Source organism: Canis lupus, chromosome 10 (assembly GCF_003254725.2).
Source record: "Canis lupus dingo isolate Sandy chromosome 10, ASM325472v2, whole genome shotgun sequence".
Taxonomy (NCBI): Eukaryota; Metazoa; Chordata; class Mammalia; order Carnivora; family Canidae; genus Canis; species Canis lupus.
Genome location: NC_064252.1, coordinates 11670073 through 11689684, shown reverse-complemented (window position 1 = coordinate 11689684; position 19612 = coordinate 11670073). Strand labels below are relative to the sequence as shown.

Below are 19612 nucleotides of genomic sequence, written 5' to 3'. Positions count from 1 at the left end.
TCACGAGAGACACAGAGAGAGAGAGAGAGAGAGACAGAGGGAGAAGCAGGTTCCCTGCAGGAGCCTGATGCGGGACTCTATCCCGGGACCCTGGGGTCCCGCCCTGGGCCCAAGGCGGACCCTCAACTGCTGAGCCCCCGGGCGCCCCTACCCGTACCCTTCTTCCCACCTCGCATCACCCTTCTCGTCCAGTGCAGTGTCTGCACCATCCTGACCCCTTAACGTTTCCTCCCAGAAAGTTTTCACTGGGGTCAGGATATACTACAATAAAACAGGACATCATTTTCCTTTTACATATTTGAACTCAAACCCTCCTCCTTCACATTTTATTATTTCCTTCTTACCAACTCTGGCGGCCACTCAGTTCACAGCGTTTGGGGAGATGGGGCTGTTTGGGGCTCCCCCTTTGTAGTCCTTTTATTCCTTTCTTACGTTTTCTCTGATTCAGGCTCCTCCTTCTCATTTTTTCTTTTTCTTTTTTTACTCATTGGATTCCTCAACCCCATGACCTCTCATAAATGACTTTGCCTCCTCTTTACCGAAACTCCATTAATTACCCAGGCTTTGCTTAATTCCCTTGAACTTTCTGTCTCTATCTTATATTCAGCTTCTTTCCATTATCTCAGGGAAAAATCATTCCTCTTCTCCTTAGAAATTAAAGTTTTCTCCCCAAAGCTGCCTGGAACCATTAGCCTCACACAATTCCTTCTTTCTGACAATTCTCTTTAGCTTTCATTTGTAGCTTCTCTTTTTCTTTTCCCCAGGGAAAGACAAGAATCCAAACCTTTGATAGGCCTTGCTGCCGTCTTCTGTCTTTGCAGCCCCCCCCTTCTGGAATAAACACCACGTTTGTGTCGTGCTCCCCATCCGTCCCCTGTCCCTGGCACCCCTCTCCACTCCTCTGTTGAAACTGCACTTTTTGAAAACACCTGCCATTCCTCGCCTCACTTTGTTCATGTTTTCATTTAAGTAGCCAAGCCCCGTTAGGAGAGCCGCTTCAAGCTCTCGCCTGCTCATCCTCGCCACCTTCATCATTTCCGGGTCCTCTCTGGGTGATTCTTCTTCTGGTTACAGGTTACATGTTCCTGCTTCCTGACACAGTTAGTAAAATTTTCTTGGATGCTGGGACATTGTGGGTTTTACATTGTTGAGTGTCTGTGTGGGTTTTGCTGTCTTCCTTTAAGAACTATGTTTTGGGATGCTGGGCAGCAAGGGCCCTTGATCCTTTGGGGGCTTTGCTTTGCAGCCTTTTTAGGATGGACATAAAGTCAGCTTCATATTCCAGGAATAGTTCAGTACCATTACCGAAGCATGGCTTTTCCAGGGTTCTGTAGAATACTGCTGGTGGTCAAGGAGGACACCCCCACTCCCACCTCGCCCCGTCACAACCTGAGCAGGCCCCGTGCAAGCCCACGAGCTGTATAGTTCGCAGCTCCCCAGCCTCTCTCTACCCAAACCGTGGAACTTCACTGCACCCAGCCAGGACTCCAAAGAAGCCCATGCGGACTTCTGGAACTCCTTTCCTAGGTGGCGTCCTTCTCTCTGCAGCTCTGGCCTGCAAACTTCCAGCAGCTTCAGCCCTCCTGGATTCAGATCTTTGTCACCTCCACTTAGTAAGACTATTGTGTTTTACGTGGGACCCCCCCTTGCTCGTCCACGCAGGGCAGAGGCCTCCAGGCAGAAAGTCATGGCCTCTTAGAGGGAGGCCCTCTTCAAGGGATCGCAGTCCCAGTCCCATGCTACCTGTCGGCCAAAGTCCAAAAAACAGTTGTCTCCCGTATGTTGTCCAGTTTCCCAGTTGTTCAAGGTTAATCCCAGGTGCAGTTATTCAATCGTGGCCAGGAGATGGAGGGTCGGAAACTGCTTTTTTGAAGGAGAGCGGTGATTGCTTCCAAGTCATTGCGAGGGCCTTTCCTTAGTGTCCTGAGGTGGTGGCAACATTCGGGGGGCACCTTAGGCCGTGCCCTGCCTGTCTGCCCTCACCTGCTCCCCTCCAGAGGGCCCGGTGATTAGCTGAGCTCAGTGATAAAGCAGGTGGGAGTCGAGGCCGGCAATTTCCAGTTTGACCAGGGAACGCAGCTGGGAGTGGGCAGGTGGCCGTCTCTGGACAGGTCAGCGCAGTTAGCATTTGACAAACATTTGCTGCTTGATTTTGGGCCCTCTGTGCCCTCATCCATTAGTTGGGTGGCTGAGAGTTGAGTGTGTTTAATATGTACATATTTTAGTATTAATGCTATTATTTTCCAATCTCAGCTAGGGGAGTTCTGAAGGCTTTTCTATTCTTAAGAATGTATGCTTGGGGGAAAAAAAAAAAAGAATGAATGCTTGAGTGATTTGAAATTCAAATTACCAAGAATGTAATCTTTGCCAGATTTATTGTATTCCTTTTTTTTTTTTTTCTCGATAGGTCTCTTTCAACTTATGTATAATTCCTTTGTCGGGTTCTTCCGGAGCCGACCCAGTGTTTATTCTTTTTTCCTTTGTATCTGTGTTTCTGTTCTGGGTGGCTTAGCAATATGCTAAAATTTTCAGACTTTGTTATCTCAGATAAAATTACGTAGGTTAATATCTTTTATTGTAAATTATGTTTTCCATTTACTTTGGCTAATGATTCCAGACCCCTACAGTTACATCCATAAATTCAGGATGATTATGCTGCCACTGAGATTGAAGCCTCATTTTTCCCCTGAGGATATTGCCATTAATTATACATAACTCCTCCGTGTATTCAGTATAAAACACATTAAACTGTGTCAAAAAAGATGTCTGTGATAAACAGAATAATGATTAAAAAATAATCTAGTCTTCCACATTTGTCAAAAGAAAATAGCTCAGATACTCTGATCACTTGCTGTAGTTTTTGTTGATAGTGGACGGCATTAAGGTAAACATTAAGCAAAAGTTTTTTGTTTTTTTTGTTTTTTTTTTTTACATTAAGCAAAAGTTAATTATGTATCTTTCAATTATTCTTCCAACTTTCAAGAAACTTGTCAACACAAGCTTGATGCCTTGAGACATAAATGCCACTTTAAAGGAGTGATTATCAAGCTCAAACTGACAACTCTGTGTTTAAAATCAAGGACAATTAAATATTTGTTTATCACAGGCATTAACGTGATGCCCTGTAGGCTTTGTTTCCCGTCCTTTTAAGAATGTCTACAAAAAAAAAAAAAAAATGTCTACAAAACGGACAGACTAATTTTTAAGAAATGCCTCTCACGGATAATGGTTTCCTTAAAAAGGGGTTTTAAGACTCCTGTGCTGTTTGGCGCCCCTGGCTGCCTGGGTGTGCAGGAGGATCCGCCGATGTGGCATTCACACATACACAGTATGGTTTAGAGACGCGATATGAAAATTATACTGAATAATAGAATCTTTGTCTTAGGCTAAAAAACAACAGTCGAGGCAAGGGTATATGCTAATACAACCAGAAAGAAGGAGATGAAATCCCGGAGCAGGAGGAGTGAGCAGAGAGTCAGGGACAGAGGAACAGGACCTACAAAGTGGGTACATCGGGGGATTGGCTATGGCTCCATGAGAATCGTGGTGAGTTGCTGGTTGTGCCATGTGCGATCCTGGCGCCCAGGGTGCTCCATCAGGGAGGAAGGGAGAAGGGTTAATGTCCCGGCTCCTCTTCACCTCCTGGCTTTCTTTGGTCAGAGTGGACCCGACGGGGTGAGGAGCCCCTTGCAGTCCTGGGCCACGTAACCCAAGGCCCTGCTGGGCAGCCCCTGGGGAGCCAGAGCCTGCGTGAGGCCCAGCATTACCCTGCGTCTGGAGGTGGTGGGAGCAGTTGGGGCTCCAGGGTCAGGGTGGGCTGGCTGGACGCTCTTGCTGGGTTGATGGAGGCCGTGCCTGGGACGCTCCCACGTGGGGACGTAAGCACCGTCAGGGCTCTGTGCCAGTGAGCGGCGTGAGGTCAGTGAGGCAAATCCGGGGAAACATAGGAAAGAGGGCCAGGACTCTCTACTGGTATGTATGTATGTATGTATGTATGTATGTATGTATGTATGTATGTATTTATAAAATTTATTTATTTATCCATGTGCAACACAGAGAAAGACAGAGACCCAGGCAGAGGGAGAAGCAGCCTCCATGCAGGGAGCCCGATGTGGGACTCGATCCTGTGTCTCCAGGCTGCAGGCGGCGCCAAACCGCTGCGCCACCGGGGCTGCCCTCTCTACTGGTATTTAGAGCCTGTACCTCAAAGTTCCGCTTCCAACACATTTCTTGAGCATCTTCTATTTGCCAGCCTTTGTGCCAGGGTCACACAGATGAAGAAAACAAGACCCTTGGCGTCATGATTAACTATAGCTTCATATAATGCCAAGACACCGGGACTTGATTTTTCTTTTAATTAATTTATTTACGTAAGTCATCTCTACATGGTCCACAGGTGGTCTCAACACCACATTACTTTCTCGAGTCGTGCCCTTGGAATGGCGAGCACAAAGGTATGCTCCAAGGACGGGGAAGACGGCGAGAAGCCCTGACCGCGTGGCCCTGGTGCGTGGGCTAGCCGGGGGTCACATCCTCTCGACGAGCTCTTCCAACACCAAGAGCCCAGGGTCTCCCTTGGGTTCTTCCATCTTCAACCTGTTGCCTTCATCCTTAGACTCCTTGCCTCATAACCTCCAAACGATTCCTACAGCTTCCCAGGACGTTCAGAAGGACAGGAAGAAAGGGGACAAGGGAGGCCCTCCTCTCAGGTACTGCCGGCTGACCACAGCCTACTTTCCCAGAGGCTACGGGTGCAGCCTCTTCTACCCCAGGACCCTGAAGTGGGCCGCACGTCCCAGCCCTGGATCAATCAGCGGATAAACAGATTAAGATTGTCGCCATTAACTCCACTCAGCAGAGACAGTCGTCTGTGGCTGGGTACGTAACTGCCCAGCAAATCCGGCCTCCTCCTCCACCCTCTTGGTTCTAGTCGGTGTGTTCTTTCTAACAAACTGATGAGGTCACTCCAGGCTTGAACTCTTTCTATGGGTTTTCCTTGTCCGTAGGGCAAGTCCCAGTCCCATGAGCGTTCGTGTTTCTTCATGTTAACTCTTCCATTTCACCCTCTCTGCCAAGGGCACTCCGTTTCAGACGCAGGGAATTAGCTGGAATCCCAGACTGCACCACGCCTGCCGTTGCCTCTAATGTCTTGGATGTAGTGTCTCTTCTGACTTTCACCATTGCCTTCGTAGCGACTGCAATTTCTTTTTCTTTATTAAGTGTTTATTTTAATTCCAGTGTTGTTAGCACAGAGTGCTATAGCAGTTCCGGGTGCCGCCGTAGTGATCTAACAACCCATACCTCACCCAGGGCTTAGCACAGGGCACCTTAGGGATGCCGGGGTGGCTCAGCGGTTGAGCGTCCACCTTCGGCCCAGGCCCTGATCCTGCAGACCCGGGATCGAGTCCCATGTCGGGCTCCCTGCATGGAGCCTGCTTCTCCCTCTGCCTGTGTCTGTGCCTCTCTCTCGTGAATAAATAAAATCTTTAAAGAACAAAAAACAAGTGCTCCCCTTAGTCCCCATCACCTGTTTCACCCATGCCTCCCACCCACCTACCCTCTGGTAACCACCAGTTCATTCTCTATTACAACTTATTTTTCAAACATAAACGTAAATCCTCTCTCCTCAGAAAGCCTTCTGGGATTTTTCTCTTTTTCCCAAAGCACCCTGTTTGCACCCCCCTGTGACATTTACAGTCTGTGATGATTACTTATTTCTTCATCTAGCCCCTTAACTTGACTGCAAGTCCCTGGCTGCCCAGAACGCAGGAGCCACTTAAAAAGTACCGATTAAAGGTAAAATCCAAAAATAAATAAATAAATTAATTAATTAATTTAATTAATTGATTAATTAATTTAATTAATTAATTAAAATCCCTATAGATGTATGCTATCAACCTCAATCACATCTTTGTTTGATTTGTCACTTGTTGAACCCTAACCCTGGGGACGACTGCAAACACTCCCACCCTCCCATGGCCCAGGGGCTGTCCTCACCTCCCTCTTCCTCAGCAGGAAATCTCAGTGCCTACCTCTTGGAGTTCACTGATGACATTCAGTTCAAAGTCCTTAATCTTCCCTTATTTACCCCAAATCTCATTCCTGGTATTTAACACTTCTCTCTTACCCTCTTCATCCTCATCTGTGAAAGGAAAAGGTATCTCTTCTTCCTATGGATCTCATGACCTCCCCCTCCTCCCTTGGACCTCTCCTTCTGGAATTTTCCATCCACTCTCTGATACCTGCTACCACTCCAGGCTCTAAAACACCCAGCAGACCAGGGCACCTGGGTGGCTCAGTTGGCTGAGCATCTGCCTTGGCCCAGGTCGAGATCCCAGGGTTGTGGGATCAAGTCCCGCATCGGGCTCTCCCTGCAGGGAGCCCGCTTCTCCCTCTGCCTGTGTCTCTGCCTCTCTCCCTGGGTCTCTCATGAATGAATAAATAAAATCTTAAAAAAAGAAAAAGAAAAACACTGAGCAGACTGGTTGTATCTCAGAAGATTGCTCTCCTCTCATCAAACCTAGTGGAGGGCGCTAGTACTAGTGACTCAAATACCAGGTACACCATAGAGACATGCTTCATTTGACTCTCACAATATTATTAAGATCAGAAAATTTCACTTAAATATAAGAATTTCAGTTTTCTCTCTGAAGGTCAGATAGCTGGCTGTCCCGGGCCACCCTTTCCCCACAGCAACAATGGTCTGGGCATGGCCACTACCTCGGGTGGGACATGTGGTCACCAGGTCATCGCATCTCTTTGCTTACTTCTGTTCCCTCTCTGGTCCTTATAAACACTTGGAGTTACAATACCCTGCTAGACTTTTGGTTTTCTTCCTATCTTTCACCTGGAGGTGCCCTCTTGAGAGTTGCCAATAATTTTCCAGCTATCAGGTCCACGGGTGCTTCCTCCCTCCTCATTGTGAGTGAACTCTCTGCATCTATCGCCGCTCTAGAAACCATACCCAGCTTGGCGTCCTTAGCCCCTTACCTTCCTGTTCTCTTAGATCCCTAATACTGGAGGGTTTTTCGGGCTGTTTTCCTCCTGCCCCTAAATGAGACCTTTCCCTGGAATTTTCTATCTAAGACCCCACTCACCAACATGGACTCACTGAGTCATGTGGTTTTCGCCACTCATCCCTTCACGTGAAGAGCTTCCAGATTTCTCTGGCTCTAAATGTATCTTCCTGTCTTCCCCCTGTCCTTTTCACACATCTCCCATGATCTGCTGGAAATACCCTCCAGGATGTGCTTCCAGCACCTCGAGGCTGAATACATCTGAAATGCAATTCGTCGTGTTGCCTCTGGCCTCCTCCCCCTGACCAAAACAGGTCCCTCTTGACCGGCTAACTGTTGATGGCATTCTCACAGTGGTCCAGGCTGCAAATCAATTTACTCCTTTCTTTGACCTCTAAGGCATTTCTTTAGGCCCTCAAAACCCCTGGCCTCCCAACTGGCCTCACTGACCAACTTCCCCTCATCCAGATCCCATTGTTTGCACCTTGACATAATCCTCCTCCTAAACCAATGCTCTGATATTGTCTTTCTACTACGCTACATTCAGTAGCTAAAAGAATGAGACCTAAAATTGGTCAAGATTCCTGTCCACATTCTTCTCAGCAACCCAGTCATACTGAAGCCTCAAAACAATGACAGTCCACCTTCCCACACCATTCTCGCTGCTTCAGGGACTTTTAGTAGTCCTCTATCACTGGAAGAAGAAAATCCCAAACTTAGGACCTTCAGCCATCTGAAGGCTTCCAACCCGACCTCCCATCATTTCCTGACACCTTCCGAATGTCACCTGGACAACCTGAAATGCACCAGGCAACTTAGACACCTCGTGCTCTCTCCCCTTGCAGACGCAGGTCTATTGTCTGGAAGGTCCTCCCAACAACCTTTGAGTCCCATCTCAGATATCTCACTGCTAATGCCACCCGTGACACGTAATCTTGTATTTATGGCCAGGTCTTCTCTGGCCCACTGCGTTGTACGCTCCCTGAGAAAAGGGACTGACTCCTTCTCCATCTTTTGCTCCAGCAGAGTGCCCAGCACATGGCATCCTTGCGATCGACAAGCATCTGGACAAGCCTTGTATGCTGGCACCCGCAGACGGATGAGGCACAGCCCCTGTCCTAACGGGGTGCTCCCTGGAGCAGGCGAGAATGACACACGAACTCATGGCTGTGAAGTAGGAGGAGCAGCGGAGGAATATGCCAAGTGGGGGAAGAGTTCATTCATGGAGGGACGACTGGGAATAGGAAAGCGACGGCTCAGCGGATGCGGCACTTGAATCGGGCACTAAAGGAAGAAAGGCCGGAGGGGGGCAGGAGAAATGCCGGGAGTGCGGTGTAAGTCAACTGTACGTCAAATTTACTGGCGGTGATGACGGTGGTCGAGTGGCCAGGCTGAGGGATGAGCCCAAATGTGTCCAGGTTAGGCGGGTTTTAGTTTGGCGTGAAACAAATAAGCGAGCGTCGACTCCCACATAAGGATGGACTTTACCAGTGGGGAAACTAGCTGGCGTCCCCTTAATTCTTGGGAGTTGACTCTCTCCAGAACATACCCTGTTGACAGGTAAGTGTTTGGGGCCAGCGTTATTCATTACTGACATTCAACAAAGGGGGGGCGGCTGGCGATCAGGGTGGAGGCCAGGCCAGGGCACTGGTCAAAAGTGCCTTCTCCAAATCGCAAGCACGCTACCTGCCGTCCCGGACCGACTCGGGTTTGGGGCCCTTCCGTGCCCCGGACACGCCTCGAACAGCACTGCCACCTGCCGCGGCTGGAGTCACGGCGCCACGGGCCTCCCTGATGCCACGCGGTCCCGGACGCCATCTTTGGCCTTTGACCTTTGGCTTCTTCACTAGAACATGCAGCTTTATTTGACTGAGATAAACAACAAAAAAAGCCAGAAACGTTAAATATGACTGGTTTTTTTAAAGAGACATGTGGCTTCAAAGGCTGTCATGGCCTTTCCTTCCTCTTGTGACAATCCGGGGTCGCGCCTTGCGGGGGGCGGCCAGCGACCAGCGACCAGGCCCCGTCACACGAGGCCCGCGGCCCTCCCCGGGGGCTGCCGCCCCACAGGGACCCCGCAGCTCGTGCCACCACCCCGCACGGGGACGGTGACCCACAAGGTGACCCAAGGTGACCCACAAGGTGACCGTACCCTCATCCTGAGGTGGATCCCGGGAGGCTCGGGCCGGAGGGAGCGTGCTGCGGCCGGGCTGGGGAAGCAGGGTTCTGTCGCGGGGGTCAGCCTCCGGGCACGGCCACCCTTTGCCATGGGCTCGGCGGCACCCCGGCCCCCTGCCCTGCCCGGTGGCCCTGGCCGCGGGGCCTCCACGCCCAGCCTGGCCTGACCTTCGCCCTCCCGCCCGGCCAGGCTCTGGGCCCGCGGCGCCCGCGACTCGCCCGCAAGCTGCAGCGGCTCAGCAACGCCTTGGGCCCAGGCCGCATCGGGCTCCCTGCGGGGGGGCCTGCTGCTCCCTCGGCCGTCCTCTCTGCCCGCCCCCCCCACCCCCTGTCTCTATGAATAATAAATAAATAAATCTTAAAAAAACAACCAACTCGGGAGAGCTTCTCTGTGCTGCCGGCCAGAGGCGAGGCCCCCGCGTGCTGAGGCCCAGGCCGACGGACGACGACAGCTAGAGAACACATGTGACCTGACTCCCAGAAGTGTTCTTCAAGGCTTCTCCATCCTCACGGGGACCCTCCGGACTGCGAGAGGCCACCTCCAGGCGGCGCACGGGACCCTGGGGTGCTGCTGCGTGGGCCTGGGCCCCGGGGAGCCCCGCCGCCGGCCTGCCCAGCGCCTGTGCCCCAGGGGGCCCTCCCCCGCGCGACTCCTGCCCCAGGTCCCCACCCCACAGCCGCTCGGCTTCTGCACACGGGCCAAGCGCCGGGCGCACGCCCTCCCGTTGCGAGGACCATACTTGCTTTGATATTGTCACTGTCTGCAGGCCCGCGACCAACCCCAAATGCTGTCGTGAGACTAAATATTGATTTGGAGCCACCGAGGACACTGGACCTCGCCCGCTTGACAGCTTAAGTTAGAAACACTAGAGGGGCCCCGGGTGGCGGAGCCGGTTGAGCGTCTGAGCCTCGGTTTCAGCTCAGCTCAGGATCCCGGGCCGTGGCACGAGCCCTGCGTCAGGCTCCCACCTCACTGAGGGGTCTGCTGACATTTCTCTCTCCCTCTCCCTCTGCCCCTCCCTGCTCTCTCTCTCTGTCTCCCTCATGGACAAAGGAATCTTTAAAAAAGAAGAAGAAAGAAATACTAGAACAGAGGGGCACAAAGGCCAAGTGGGGGAGCAAGTTGGAGGGCTCACTGCTCCCCATGCATGTGGCCCCCCATGCATGTGGCCTCCCCCCATGCCCCGTACCGTGGCCTCCCCATCGCCCTGCTTATGCTCTCTGCAGATGTCTGGCCGCGTCCCACGAGAATCTGGGTGGGATTTCCCAGAGTTGTGGCCTCCCGATGACTGCACTGGATTGTGGAAGACTTTCTTCCTCGCCAAGTTGTCGATGTCTCAGGAAACAACTGATGGCAACGTTTCTCCCAAGAAAGAAGCCATGTAGGGGCAAGGCAGTGAGGATGCATTCCCGATGCCGCTGATGGACAGTCGACCACGGCGCCCCAGTTCGTCCCACATTAGTCTGGTTACAAAGTCTGGGCACTTTTCGGGGGGCTCGACCAGCTCCTACCCTGGAGTCCCGGGGATTCTCTGCTTGACAAATCAGTGCATCCCCCTACTTCTAGACATTGCATGCCAAGAAATTCTCATCTTACTTTGAAATACATAGAAAGATCTGGATTAAAGTGGAAAGAATTTGTGGAACTTAAACATTTATTCCTGTATCAAGGCTAAGTCATTTACCCAATTTGTGGGATAATCAAAACGCACTCTGTATCAGAACGGGGAATTGGGGGCACCGGGGAGGCCCAGTGGTTGAGCCTCTGCCTTCGGCTCACGGTGTGACCCCGCGGTCCTGGGATCAAGTGCCGCATTGGGCTCCCTGCAGGGAGCCTGCTTCTCCCTCTGCCTGTGTCTCTGCTTCTCTCCCTCTGCGTCTCTCAGGAATAAATAAATAAAATCTTAAAAAACAAAAACAAAAAAGTGGAATTGTTATTTAGATATGTGAACTTTGCAAATGAACAGGAAGCGTCAAACATGCAATCTGTATGCATGAGCTCAGAGTGATGATAATCCCGAGATGGGTAATATTATGTCAGTTTTTTTTTAAGATTTTATTTATTTATTCATGAAAGATATATATATATATAGAGAGAGGCAGTTCCGATGCGGAACTCGATCCCAGGACTCCGGGATCACGCCCTGAGCCAAAGGCAGATGCTCAACCACTGAGCCACCCAGGCGTCCCTATTATGTCAGTTTTATAGAATAGATACAACGAAGCTTATTGATGTGAAATCACTCGTGTTAAAGCTGATAAAAGGTCGAGCAGGGTTCCTTGGGTTAGGCTTGTCTGTACCAGGGGCTCCGAAAGGGTCAGATGGAAATGCAGGCAGAGGACTTTTCCCGAAGCTGTGTTTGCATGACTAGCTAGTTGCCTTACTTAGTACATTTATTTGGGTTAGACAGAGGGGAGAGGAGGGCCTGGGGCCCTTAGCCTCCCCATGGCAAGCTGCTTCTTGGGCTGCCGTTGCTCTCTGACTCCCAGATCCTCTCCCTTTCAATTAATATATTTGCAACGTGAGATCCCAGGAAGAAAATATTAAAGACGAATATGTAATTAGTGGATTATTGACCCCTAAAGGTATTAACCCAAAGTTGCCTTCCCTGCCTGTTTTTCTGATTTGTTCTATATCCTGTTCCTCATGCATTTGGGGATCCAACAACATGTTGGTTTTTTTTTTTTTTTTTTTTTCAGCCCTTCCAAGGCCCTGCTCTCTCACTTCTAGATCTGTCTTTGTACATGATCTTCCCTATACCGGGATCACTCCCCTGCCTTCTCCTCTCCCTACACCCACCCTTACCCTGGCAAACTGTTAAACCTCAGCTTCGGTGTCCCCCCTCCCTCCCATATCATCCTAGTAGAGCCCTGTCGCAGCTGCCCCCTTTAAGGGCAGCATTCTGGAACACAACCTGCTGCGCTGGACCTTTGCCTTTGCCTGTTGTGCTACTCACCAGCGCCCTCAGACCTGGACTTTCCTGGCCTTTAATGGGAACAAGAGCGGACCTGAGTTTCACGAGGAGCTCCAGGCTCACTGAGAAAATACCCTGTAACCTTTTAAAGCCAACCTGACTTGCAGCAAGCCCCCTCTCCGTGTTAACTGTTACCATCGTCTGCAGTAACCGGGGAGGGACTGTCACCAGGCTGGTCGCCACAGCATCCCAGCACAGATCCCGGGGCCTATGAATATTTGCTGGATAAATGAACCTCCAGTTGCACAAACGTAGCGTCCACCGCCCCTGACCTCAATCACCATCATGTCTTACCTGGATTCTGAAATAGGCGCCTAACCGATGCTCCTAAAAGCGTCTCTTTGCTCTCCTCCAGTCCATCCACCGGGATCTTTCCCAACTTACGTCCGATCACACTGCTTTTCTGGTTTCCCATCTCACCTGGAATAACAGCTGGAGTCCTTGCACAAGCTGGAGTCCCTCACCTCCGGCTGCTCCTCCCTTGATCACTCGGTTCCAGCCACGGTGGCCTCTCGGTGCTCCTTGAACATGCCAGGAATCGCTTTTGCTTGGAGAGTGTACCCTGGCCGTTCCTGCTGCCCACACCGAGTTTTCCAGAGCTAATTGCTAACCAACTCTATCCCCTCCTTTCTGTCTTGCTCTAATGCCACCTTCTCAATAAGTCTGCGTAGATGACCCTATTTAAAATTGCGACCTCATGACAAAAGCAAAGACTAATAAAGAGGGCAGGAGGCCACTTTGGGAGGTGATGGATCTGTTTAAGGCACACAGAGTGGTGACGTACATGCATCTCCAGACTCATCAGGTTGGTATCTAATACGTCCAGCTTTTTGTATATCAATCACACATGGGTCAAGGGGCTTGAAAAATAATTTAAAAACAAAGTTGCGACCCTGTCCATGCTCACCCCTCCTGCTCCCAATCCTTTTCCCTCGCTTTAATCTCTTTTTACCTTGACACCTTTCGACTTCACACTTTCGTTATCTTATTACTATGTTCAGTGTTTATTTTCCGACTTTGTCCTCTAGAATGGCAGCGCCACCAGCACAGGGCCCTTTGTTCATGGACATATTCCCTTAGAAAGGTACCTGGCGCACAGAAGGCACTTAATAAATAGTCTTGGATAAACGGTTTCATAGGCACCCAGATGTGCACTTACCATGTAGTTTCAGTTGTTACCGTGGGTTGGTAGGGTGAGCAGAAGGGCCAACTCCTCTAGGCGAGAAAAGCAAAGACTTCTCCATGTATGTGGTTTCCACCTAATGGCCTAGATGTATTTCATCCCAGCCAATCTTTCTAGCACGGGGGTGCTGCACAAAGGCCTGTGTCTGGGCCATGGGGGGCTGCGCATTTAGGCCTGGCCCCGCGCGTGTAGGCCTGGGCGATGGCCCCCTCGGCTCCCAGATGGGCCTGAGCCGCTCTGCGGAGTAGCGTGTTAATCCAGGTCTCAGCAGCAGCCCATCTTGGGCTCTCTCTCTGCTCCCCATCCTCAAGAGAGCATTTTTCCCTCAGCGTCTGTTTTTTTTCCTCATCGACTGCTAAAAACAAGCCCTATTTTCGTCATGTACGATCATGATGGTCGTTTTGACTGAATATTTCAATTCCATTCCAACTCTTCTGCAGAACATGTGATATTTTTTGTCTTGCTTACGTTTCAGATGAACTATAACAGGAACGTTACCATGCGCAAGTTATAGAGCCATTCGTGCCAACTCAATGTAAGATGTTTCAACAGATAGAAAACCTGGATAAGGGAAGTGCGGACTCGTGGCATGGGAGATGTCCTAATCGTTGGAGATGACGTATATGACCAGAAGGGACAAGTCAGACAGACAGACAATCAGTGGTCTTCTGGGGCTGGGGTGGGAAGGGGGAGTGAATGCACATGGCAGCAAGGTTTCCAGGAGCGAAGAAAATGTTCTAGAATTAGATTGCAGAACTCTGTTAATTTACTAGAAATCATTGAACTCTACAGGCAAATGGGTGAGTTTTACAGCACGTGTTTTCGTTTGTTAGGGGCCCTGTAACAAAACACCACAGACCGGGCGGCTGCAACGACACACACGACACCCACATACCGTCTCGCAGTTTCAGAGCCTGGAAGTCTGAGAGCAAGATGTGGGCAGGGTCGGTCCCTTTTGAGGGCTGTGAGGGAAGGATCTGCTCTCGGCCTCTCTCCATGGCCTCTAAGTGGTCATCTTCTCCCTTCATCTTCACATCATCTTCCCTCCATCCATGCGTGTGTCCAAACGTCCTCTAGTTATTAAGAACAACAGTCATTAGTGGATTAGGGTCTACTCGAATGGCCTCTTTTTAATTTAATTACAACTTGAAAGATCTAATCTCTAAATGCAGGTTCTATTCTGAGATACCAGGGGCTACAACTGTGACACAGGAATTTGGGAGGGGACACAATTCAGGCCACAACACTACAGGCAAAGCTTGGGGATACTGTGGGTTTGGTTCCGGACCACTGCAATGAAGTGACTATCACGATAAAGCACGTCAAATGAATTTTTTAGTTTTCCAGTGCATGTAAAAGTCATGTTTACACTATACTGTAGACTGTCAAGTGTGCAAGAGCATTATGTCTAAAGAAAATCAATGTATCTACCTTAATTTTATTTTATTTATTTTTTCCCTTAATTTTAAAATATTGCTAAAAAATACTAAGCATCATCTGAGCTCCTAGTGAGTTGCAGTCTTTTTACTTGCACAGGGTCTTGCCTCCACGGTGGTGGCTGCTGACTGATGAGGGTGGCGGTTGCTGAAGGTTGAGGTGGATGTGGCAATTTCTTAAAATAAGATCAAAACAAAGTTTGCTGCGTCAATCAACTTTTCCTTCCATGAATGATTTCTCTGTAGCACGTGAGGCCATTTGATGGCATTTTGCTGAAAGAACTTCTTTGGAATTGGAGTCATCCTCTCAAAACTTGCCTCTGCCTTATCAACAGGTTTATTTAATAATCTATATCCTTTGTTGTCATTTCAACCACCTTCAGGGCACCTTTACCAGGAGTAGATTCATTCCCCTTCAAGAGACCGCTTTCTTCGCTCACCCATAAAAAGTGATTCTTCATTTGTTCAATTTTACCACGAGGTTGCAGCAGCTCAATCCCATCTTCAGGCTCCACTTCTTTTTTTTTTAAGGATTTATTTATTTATTTGAGTGGGGGGAGGGGCAGAGGGAGAGGAAGAGAGAGCATTCCAAGCAGACTCCCTACTGAGCATGGAGCCCGACGCTGGGCTGGGCTCGATCTCATGACCCTGAGATCCTGACCTGAGCGGAAATCAAGATATGGACACTCAGCCGATGAGCCACCAAGGCGCCCCCAAGCTCCAGTTCTAATCTTAAGTCCCTTGCTATTTCCACCACATCTACAGCTTCTTCCTCCCACTAACGTCTTAAACTTTCAATTTATAAGAACGTAGTACTGTGAAATGCAATAAACTGAAGCACAATAAAATGAAGTATGCCTGTGGAGTTACCCAGGCACTTCAATAAAACTGTTTTAAAATAACTTGTATTACTTGAGTATTTGCTAGGTCCTAGGTACTAGGCTAAGTACTTTACCTGTATCATCTCATTCGATCTTCTCAATAACAGTATGAGGTATGTTTATACCCATATTAAATTGGGGAAAGAAGCACAGAGAGGTGATATAACTTGCCTGTGGTCACAAAGCCAGTCAGCAATGGAGCCACGACTGAATCCATGTAGCCCGACTCCAGAGCCCACACTTTTATTTTATTTATTTAGATTTTATTTATTCATGAGAGACACAGAGAGACAGAGAGGCAGAGACACAGGCAGAGGGAGAAGCAGGCTCCATGCAGGGAGCCCGATGCGGGACTCGATCCCGGGACTCCAGAATCATGCCCTGGGCTGAAGGCAAGCGCTAAACCACTGAGCCACCCAGGGATCCCAAGAGCCCACACTTTTAATTCCTATGCTAACATCTTCATGTGCCAGGGACTCAGGACCTTTTAAAGCAATCCTCTGATACTGGTTTCATAATCTCAGTTATATGTAAGAAAAAACTGAAGCTCAGAGAAATTAAGCATCCTGCCCAAATCCACACAAGTCAATGACTGGGCTTTCTCTAAAACCCAAGCATTTTCTAAACACATGGTATTTCTAATTATGCATAATGGTGGCTCTCACCCTTTTTGATGGGAGACCTCCAGGACAAGAAAAAGCCTCGCAGCACAATACATGCTCAGTAAATAGTTGTGGGATGAATGAGAACATATTGAAAACGCCTGGTCTGTAGTTTCAAGTCCAGGGTGATGGATAAAGGAAACTGCTCATGGTGGAGACCTGAGAAGCCTCAAACCTGCAATTCTAGAGACTGACTAGTTGGGCCGCAGGTCAGGGGATCAAGTATCTTGCATGCGCGGTTCATGACACAAACTCCAGAAGTTACCTCTTGGCTGAACACTTCCGTATGGGGACGCGGACACCTTCATAGTCTGCTGGTGGGAACACAAACTAGGATGAGCTTTTCATTGGGCAACCTGGGGATGTGTATCAAAAGCCTTAAACACACATACACACACACACACACACACACACACACACACACACGTCCTGATAATTCCTTATCTAAAAATTTATAAGTGTGGGGATCCCTGGGTGGCGCAGCGGTTTGGTGCCTGCCTTTGGCCCAGGGCGCGATCCTGGAGACCCGGGCTCGAGTCCCACATCGGGCTCCCGGTGCATGGAGTCTGCTTCTCCCTCTGCCTGTGTCTCTGCCTCTCTCTCTCTCTCTCTGTGACTATCATAAATTAATTAATTAATTAATTAATTAAAAAAAATAACCTTTAAAAATTTATAAGTGTTATAAAAAAATTGAAACGATCTAAATAGCCAATAATAAAAGAATAATTATGGCATAGTCAGAATGGAATAACATGCATTCTTTATTGATGATGTTGTTTTATTATTATTCTAGATAAAGTTCGTGTTATACAATATTTAGTGAAAGGAAAGCAAAAAATAAAACCAGTTATATGACAGTTCACAGAAAAAGAAATACAAAGGGCCAGTAAATGTATGAAAAGATACTTATCCTCATTCAGAATGCAAAGAAATGCCAATGGAAATAATGGACTACTTTTCACCTATGAGATCAGCCAAGAGTTGGCCAGGGGGGCAAACAGGCATTCCAACACACAACAGTTGATAGTATAAATTGGTGCAAACTTTTGGGAGAAATTTGGGGAGTATCATTAAAATACAAAAAAGCCATACTTCCCCCTTTAGGACCTAGCAATATTACTTCCAGCAATTTTGCTTTGTCCTATAGGAACACATTGGACGTGTTCATGGACATGTTCATCACAGCACTAACTGTAGTAGCAAAGAACTTGGAAACAAGTTTTCATCAATAGCCAAATGATTAAATAAATGGTGGAAATTTGTACAGTGAAACATAAGCAGCTCTTAAAATAAATGATGTCAACCTCTATGCTCATTTGCAAAGATAATTTACATTTCAGGGTCCAGCCAGGAACCCAAATTTCATGTTAGATAACTCAATAGAAAAAAAAATTTAATATAGTAATTGATTATGAATGTTTAGAGGCAAGCTATTTTAGGTCAGAGGGTGGTGATTCGAGGACACAGGAGGCCCTGCAGGCAAGGCTCAGGCAGCTGGGGGTTGGGGAGGCAGAGTCCAGATGACTTCCTCCAGGGCCACGTCTTCTACTCTCCCCTCTCCTTGAGTATCTACTTCTATCTCTGTGTGTAGACCAATTTTCTATGCTCCATGCACACAGCCACACCAGCTCTAGCTCAAGCACCCACACGGCTGAGGATAATCCCAGGACATAATCTGATTGATCCACGTTGGGTTAAGTATCCACCCAAATCCAATCATCTTTGGCCAGGGGGAGGTGCCACATGATTTACCTCTGTGGACAGAGACTGGAGTTGTCACCAGAGGAGCCTCGGCCGGGGAGGTCCTGGGTAGTGTTGACAACGTGGCAAACTGGGTTGGTACTGATGCCATCAACCAAGGTAGGGGATTCAAGATGGGGAAAGACTGGAACAGAAGACAAGAACTTAGGTTTTGGACACGTTCAATTGAGATGCCCACAAAAGTCTAAACATTTACCTCTACCTTGTGTTGGAGGTAAATGTGCAGTCCGGAGTTCAGCATGGGAATTTGGGCTGGAAATCTAGGCTTAGGACAATTAACATAAAAACAGTATTTGGAGCCATGGGTAGGTAAGAAAAAAAAATGCTGGTTCAGGATAGAACCCTGGAGAATTAAAAAATATATATATTTATAGGATAAACAGAGGGGAAGAGGGAATGCTAAAGGAGATAAGGAGAAATTGGCCAAAAGGATCGGTGAAAAAACAAACAGAAAAAAATCAGTGGAGAGAGGAGTGCAAAGAAGAGAGAAGAGGTTTCAAGGAGAAGAAAGTGATCGGTTCAGTTAGAGAAGATAAACTCTGAAAATGCCCAGTTGGATATGACCCCAAGGTCAGATGATATGGGCGTCCGAGCCAAGGAAGAAACCAAATGCAATAGTCGAGGAGGTGAGGAAATGAAGCCCTTGTGATTTCAGGTTCAGCGGCCACTCACGGAGCAGAGGTGACAAGCCTCCGTGGGGTGGAAGAGAAGGGAGGAGCCCGTGTCCCTGTGCTTCATCCTTCGGTGCGGAGACCGGGCTCAGCTAGTCCGCTGGGGACGTCAAAGGCCTGAGCTGAGGCCTGGGCTCTGAATTCACAGGGCAGGTCCCAGAGTCCCCTCTTGGGGTGGGCGGTTCTCAGCCATTCCTGGAAACAACCCACAGACTGTGGCTCTGCGGCTGCATCGGGCCTCGGCCGGTTTTCAGGGTGGCCTGTGACCTAAGGATGTTTCTTTACATTCTTAATGGTTAAAAAAAAAAAAAAAAAAAAGGAAAATATTTTGTGATGTGGAAATAACATGATGTTCAAACCTGTGTCATTCCACACATGTTCATTAGGGCCCAGCGCTCATCCGTGTTAGCGTGACTGCTCCCACGCTGCAGGAGCAGAAGTGAGGAGCGGGGACAGGACGTAGAGCCTCACGAGGCCGAAAATACTGTCCGGCCCTTTTGCAAAACAAATGCAGGCTCCTACCCTACAAGATGAGACAGGGCAGTCCCAGGGCTTTAGGTTGCTCTTAGAGATATAAAAATAGCTTAGTTCTCATCACCAAACTCAATAAAAGCATACTGTGAACTTATCAAATTTCCTGGAGTCTTTTTACCTCTCATTTATTATTTTTAAAGGTTTATTTATTTGAGAGAGAGAGAGAGAGAGAGAGAGCCCACATGAGCTGGGTGGGTAGAGGCAAAGAATCTCAAGACCTGCCACTGAGTGGAGACCGATACGATCCCATGATCGATCCTGAGATCATGACCTGAGCTGAAATCAAGAGTCAGATGCTCAACTGACTGAGCCACC

The 19612-nt window shown here is 48.7% G+C and overlaps 1 protein-coding gene across 3 annotated transcripts in view; it reads right to left on the bottom strand.

The window, feature by feature from the left end:
* YEATS4 (YEATS domain containing 4) overlaps positions 1-19612 on the bottom strand; it is a 76498-nt gene that overhangs the window by 30825 nt on the left and 26061 nt on the right. The window contains exons 10-12 of one of the 3 annotated variants that reach the window (XR_004819266.2): positions 18084-18216; positions 16597-16645; positions 14248-14425 (exon numbers count right to left, since the gene is read on the bottom strand). The gene's annotated coding sequence lies outside the window, so the exon portion shown is untranslated. Of the gene's footprint in view, positions 1-13328; positions 14426-16596; positions 16646-18083; positions 18217-19612 lie in introns of all 3 variants that reach the window. The other 2 variants (XR_004819265.2, XR_004819264.2) reach the window with 2 other exon arrangements.